The sequence below is a fragment of the Bidens hawaiensis genome, unplaced genomic scaffold (assembly GCF_021521415.1).
Source record: "Bidens hawaiensis isolate Kalapana, Puna unplaced genomic scaffold, B.hawaiensis_p1.1 tig00025021_1, whole genome shotgun sequence".
NCBI lineage: Eukaryota > Viridiplantae > Streptophyta > Magnoliopsida > Asterales > Asteraceae > Bidens > Bidens hawaiensis.
The window spans coordinates 216,718-222,717 of NW_027493982.1; positions in this window are offsets into that span (position 1 = coordinate 216,718).

The window sequence follows — 6,000 nt, forward strand, 5'->3', positions numbered from 1 at the left end:
AATGTGTTTATACGAGTATATAAGATTCACAGTACGAATTATACTCGAATATACAGCTAGTCGTATTGAAATTACGATTAATCGATGAACGATTATTGAAACCCGAACGAATCGGGAATTACATTATAGACGAAATATATAATGTTTAGTGATGTGTACGAAGTATTAAAGCTTCGGGATAAGTGAATTATAGCACAGAAAAAGGATTTCGATTTATTAGTACGTCGGTACGATAAACGAAACCTTTAACATCAAACCAAGCAAGTGACGATCGATCAAGCCGAAAAAGATGCACAATTACCGACAATATGATGTGTTAAGTCAATAAATGTCATGGTTTAAGTTTTTAAAGTTTTTAAATCGGTTTTATATAAATTTAAATTTTAAGCCGAAAAACGGACCGTTTTGGCCTCGTTTTGAGCGGAATTAAACGTTTAACCGAAAAACGAACTGAACCAGATTATCCACAACATTATCCGGATTACACAATCCGAATGTGTGGCCAAGGTTGAAGATGTGGGCCCCACCCCACACCTTACTAGGACCGATCGGTCCATGATCACACACACACACACTTCATTTTCTTTTTTCTAAAATCACAACTCCACATTTCTCTCCATCCTTCACTCTTTCAACCAAAAACCTTTGATTTTTAAGAAGATCCACAAGGTATAAACATGTTATTATGGTTTGATCTTGCTTTTTAATTCCAAATCATGAGAAAATGAGGTTTCAAGTGAAAAATGGGTGAAAACCCGAGATGAAACCGATTCTTGCATGATCAAGTGATGTATACAAGTTATACAAGGGATCTTGGTCCAAGAAAGGAGTTAAAAGAGTCAAAAACGAATTTTTACGGTTAAAATCTTTGTTTTGATGTCTTAACCGAAACCATGAAAGAAATGGCTTGATTGTGGGTATAACTTGCTTGGTGTGGTGTTGTTGCGCTTGTAGGTGTTGTAGCTAGTTGCTAGCAAAGGCTAGAAAGCAAGATCTTTGCGATCTAAAGCTAGAAACACAAGGTAGTTCGGTTTTTCGTATGATTTGTAAGATTTGGACAGATTGTGGTAGACTTAGAGTTGAGTCATGAAATTTCACAGAGATGATCTACACATGAAAATATGAGATCTGTGAAATTTTGGTAATTTTTAGATAAAGGATGAATATTTGGTGAATTTAATGCTCGGTTTTGGTTAAAAATGGTGAAAAATAGCTAAACATCATGAAAAATTCTGGAAAAATTTAGATAAGCTTTTTATAACAAATAAAAGTCACACACAAAATTTTAGGTCCATTGGAGAAGTCTAAGTAGGCTTTTCGGTAAAACGAGTTCTAGGGTTTTCTAGCTCGGTTTTGGTGAAAATGGCATGAAAAATGAGATTTTGGTTTTGGAAAAATTACAGGGGACTATGTGGATGGCAGGGGTCATCCCAGAAAAATTTGGGATTTTTCTAAGGTCATTTGGTATTTTTGACATATTTGGTGTTTAAATGACGTTTAAAAATAGATAAATAAATGTTAAATATAGAGATTAAATCTGGAAATATTTTTATAAAATTCCTTACTGTCAAAAACTGAATTGTGCAAAATTTCAAGATCCGAGACTAAACGGTTATTTATTTGTGCTAAATGGAACTTAAAAACAAACTTTTAAAGCTTAAAACGCGTAAACCGGCAAAGTTCGCCAAAGCGAGCTAACCGGTGTATAAAAACCTTAAAAATGGACTATTTTCATGAAACTAAGTTAATCAAGTAAAAATAAATCATCCGAAAATAATTCGGATGATTTGGGTAATTTTACCCGATTTAGCCGTCTCCGGTCTATTAAAGACGGAAACGGGCCCCGCGGCCAAACGGGGTGTCTAAACCGAGCTCTAATTTCACAACTTTAATTAAAATATCAATAACAACTATTTTCGGGTCGTATGTGGCCACGCTCATTTTTGAAAACATAAAGACGAATAACCGTGCTAGGCACGCAAAACGAGAAAACAAACTAATGGTAGTTTTGACTAAAGAACTCTAAGTGATATCACAATCTAAGTCCTGAGAAGTGTTTCGGGGTTAACATTGTCCCCGGATCGTGTACGGTACTGGGTTAACAGTGTCCCCGGACGTACCGATTAACACGAATTTAAGTTATATTAATAGAAATTGTGTAGTAACGACTTAGGGATCGTATTACAGATCCGGACCGGTAGCTGTGCACGATATTACATCTTTGCTCACAAAAAGGTGAGTTTCACGAGCCCCTTTTTATTGAACTGTTTTAAATATTTTCCCGGGGCGGAAAGCATGTTTTTATCAAAGTGTTTAAGTACATGCCGATCGCATGGAAATGAATGTATTTATATAATGTTTATTGTACGGGAATCGTACGGTAATGTATTAAGATGGTAATTGTCTGAGTTGCTAATATTGTAAGACCCGAAACAGTGTTCTGGGTTAACAGTGTCCCCAGAGGTTATTAAAAGTATTTCTGGGTTAACAGTGTCCCCAGAGGCTATTAAATGTATTTCTGGGTTAACAGTGTCCCCAGAGGTTATTAAATGTGTTTCTGGGTTAACAGTGTCCCCAGAGGTTATTAAATGTGTTTCTGGGTTAACAGTGTCCCCAGAGGTTATTAAATGTGTTTCTGGGTTAACAGAGTTTTCACTTGTAGGCTCAGCATAATTACATCATTAATTTATGATTATTAAAATGATTTGTCATGATTTATTTAAATTAGTGAAACTCACCAACTATTCGTAGTTGACCCGTTTTCTTTACATGCTTTCTAGGTACACCCAAATTGGAATGAGTGATACGTGCTTGATGATGTGTGCTATTTTGTGGAAGCTTAAGGGTCTATATTTTGTTTTAAACATGTTAACGTACTATTGGTAAAACTTATGTGATAACGCCTAGTCGGTAACGAAACTCGGAACAATGTAATACGTTTAAATTATTGTAGTGGTGTTTTCTTTATAAGCAATGCTGTTGATATCAGATGTGTCTGTTGCATCCCGTGTACGTTTCCGCTGCGGTTACGGGGTGTTACAGAACTTGGTATCAGAGCCATTGGTTATAAAGAATTAGGATGTCTTTAAAAGATACCTAAATATAACCAGTAGCTCAAGTGTTATAGGATCTGAATATCAACTAATAATTTATTGTGACGAGGTCTGGATGAACTTGGATGGACAAGTGAGTTATTATGGTCCGGAACATAATAACAGACTTGTCCGCACGAGGGAATTCAGGGGAAGTCACGGGGGACTTTAATAGGTAAAATTGGCAACATATGTGCAAATATATGATAATATTGTGTGTGGTCAAGTTGTATAAGTAAGTGTATATTAATTTGATTACAATTTACACTATGGAAAGAACTATATGTTTGTTAACTTGTGTGCAGGTTAGAATGTCAAGAACACCTAGTGTATCGATGGAGGAGGACCCGGAGGAAGTCAGCTCCGGGAACTCTGGGAGCCTCCCCGTATCATCCAGCTCTGAGCCTAGCGAGGCTAGTGTTAGGAGCTATAGCCAGTCCTCCCCTGCCAGGATTGCTAGATCTCCTACCCCACCCGCACCACAGGCCGTCCCTATCCCTCCCGGATTCGGACCCCGCCTCACGGCGCGGATCAGTGTTCCGCAGGTCCCACCTACCTCGCCCCCACCCAGACCTGCTACCCGCAGGGGAGAGTCCTCCCGCTCCCAGCCCGAGCCTGTGACTCCACCTGTGTGGGGTCTCCCTAGGCAGGAGAGGGACGCGGCGGCGTGGCTACGAGTGCTCACCGAACAGGTGAATGAGCACTCCGCCGCCTTGACGGTGGGGGTACAGAGGCGGATGTACCTAGGGGACTGCATACTGGACCACCAGTATGCGATTTCGCAGCTGAAGAGGGAGTGCTCATACTCTCAGTGGATGATCGGCCGGATGGAGACGCGGATCCGGGTTATGCTGGCTGTGATGGTGGTGTTGGTGGCGGTGTTGGTGGGTTTGGTATACCACCGTGTTTAGTTGTATTAGGATGGGAGTAGACAGGGACCGCTTTTTGATACTCTGTGTAAGCAGTTAGTGGTGATGCTAACATAGGGTGAATCTTGGGTAGTTATAATACAACCACTGGCCCTTAGGGGGGGTCTCTTTTGGGGTATATCGTTATAGATACTTTTGGGTATCATTCAAGCACTGACCCATTGTGGGTTATGTCGAGATGATGCCGACATAGGCCCTATGTAGGAAAACTTAACTTATGTAATGATGACAGGAAAGTATGTGAACTGACATGGATGTAATATGTACTAATGTTTATTAATGAATGGAATGTTTGTTGTGTTTTATGATTGGAACTTGTATTAATTATATATATTTTCTTGATGTTGTGTAGAATGGCACCAAAACGTTCAGCCCAATTGTCGGAAGTGGACGTGAGCCGTTTGATTGCTCAACAGTTAGAGGCGGCGATACCGGATATAGTATCGCGCATCGCCGCCAGTATTAACAATTCGACCAATCCAGCCCCTCCGAGCAATCAAACGACCACCAATAATGACGGGGAACAAAATGTTAATCCTCCACAGAATGATAACACGATTCCGAGTAATGACGCACCGCCTAGGGTGGTCGTTACAGACAGTAATGGCCCTATACCAACGGTAGAGACGAACCGTACTGAAACGATTCGTGCATCCAGGGGATGTTCGATCAAAGACTTTATGTTGTGCAAACCTCTAGAGTTTAGCGGGTCTGAAGGACCAAATGGGTTGGTTAAGTGGATGGAGAAAATAGAATCCGTTGTGAATATCAGCAACTGCCCCGAGGATTGTGTTGTTAAGTATGCTACCTGCACATTCACGGACCATGCCTTGACATGGTGGAACACGATAGTGCAGACCCGGGGTCAGACGGCGACAAACCGCAAGACCTGGACAGAGCTCAAGGCTCTTGTACTGGAACATTTCTGCCCGAAAAACGAATTGCAAAAATTAGAAAATGAATTGTGGAACCTGGAGATGCAGGGGGCAGACCATTTGGGTTATACGAACCGGTTTAATGAGTTGTCGCGATTGGTACCATGGTTGGTCACCCCAGAGTCGAAGAGGGTTGAGCGTTATATTTGGGGGCTAACTCCAGTTGTAAGGAGTATAGTCAATTCTGGGGGACACCAGACGTATGAGGGTGCGGTGACGCAAGCTGGTATCGTCACGTATGATTTCGTAAGGAGCGGGTCACTGAAGGTGGCGGGAGAGTCCGCTGGGGGAAAGCGGGGTACACATGACCATAGGATCCAGGAAAAGCAGCAAGGTAAACGTGCTAGGCCCACTGCCCAGAACTACGCCATGACTAGTTCAGGCGGAAGGCAAGAACCGCAGAAGGGAACGTTTCCTAAGTGTGGGAAATGCGGTTACCACCATGGTGGCATGTGCAAAGAAGTGGTGTGCCACCGGTGCGGCAGGATTGGGCACTACGCACCGAGTTGTAGGACAAACCTGAACAACTTGAACCGGCAACCGCAACCTATCCGTGCGCAGCCATTTAGGACCCAATCAGCCCGACAACAAAACCCACAAGGAAATCAAGTGATGACCACCAGTCGTGCTTGCTTTGAATGCGGTGGCACAGATCACTTCAAGAGAAACTGTCCGAAGCTGAACCAGGGAGGAAATGGGCGGCAAACCGCGGGTCAGGCATCGTCGTCCAATCCGGCGCGAGGCCGAGCATTCGTGATGGGGGCGAACGAAGCACGCCAGGACCCCAGCGTAGTGACATGTACATTCCTCGTCTCTGATCATTACGCTTCTGTATTATTTGATACGGGCGCCGATAGAAGTTTTGTCTCCGTTAGATTCCTGTCGATAGCAAACCTCCCAATTGGTGAAACCATAGAACCTTACACCGTAGAAGTCGCTAACGGTAAAACCATGATAGTTAATCAGATAGTTCGGAATTGCCCTTTTATTCTGAACGATCAATCCCTTCCGATTGACTTGTTACCGGTAGAATTGGGTAGTTTT